A 491-nucleotide genomic window follows, 5' to 3' on the forward strand; every position below is an offset into this window, starting at 1 on the left:
AAGGTATATTGCGGAGACATGGCTTAGCCGCAGCCTGGAGATGTTTCCAGAATGAGATTTTCACTCTGCAGCTGAGTGTGCGCTGATATGAAACCTCCTGGCAGATTAAAACTGTGTGCCCGACCGAGACTCGAACTCGGGACCTTTGCCTTTCGCGGGCAAGTGCTCTACCAACTGAGCTACCGAAGCACGACTCACGACCGGTACTCACAGCTTTACTTCTGCCAGTACCTCGTCTCCTACCTTCCAAACTTTACAGAAGCTCTCCTGCGAACCATGCAGAACTAGCACTCCTGAAAGAAAGGATATTGCGGAGACATGGCTTAGCCACAGCCTGGGGGATGTTTCCAGAATGAGATTTTCACTCTGCAGCGGAGTGTGCGCTGATATGAAACCTCCTGGCAGATTAAAACTGTATGCCCGACCGAGACTCGAACTCGGGACCTTTGCCTTTCGCGGGCAAGTGCTCTACCAACTGAGCTACCGAAGCA

General features: G+C 51.9%; 1 non-coding gene across 1 annotated transcript; it reads right to left on the reverse strand.

The window, feature by feature from the left end:
* Window positions 1-416: 416 nt before the first annotated feature.
* On the reverse strand, window positions 417-491 carry Trnas-cga. Its single transcript has one exon. It is a non-coding gene; the product is annotated as a tRNA-Ser (tRNA).

Source organism: Schistocerca americana, chromosome X, assembly GCF_021461395.2.
Source record: "Schistocerca americana isolate TAMUIC-IGC-003095 chromosome X, iqSchAmer2.1, whole genome shotgun sequence".
NCBI lineage: Eukaryota > Metazoa > Arthropoda > Insecta > Orthoptera > Acrididae > Schistocerca > Schistocerca americana.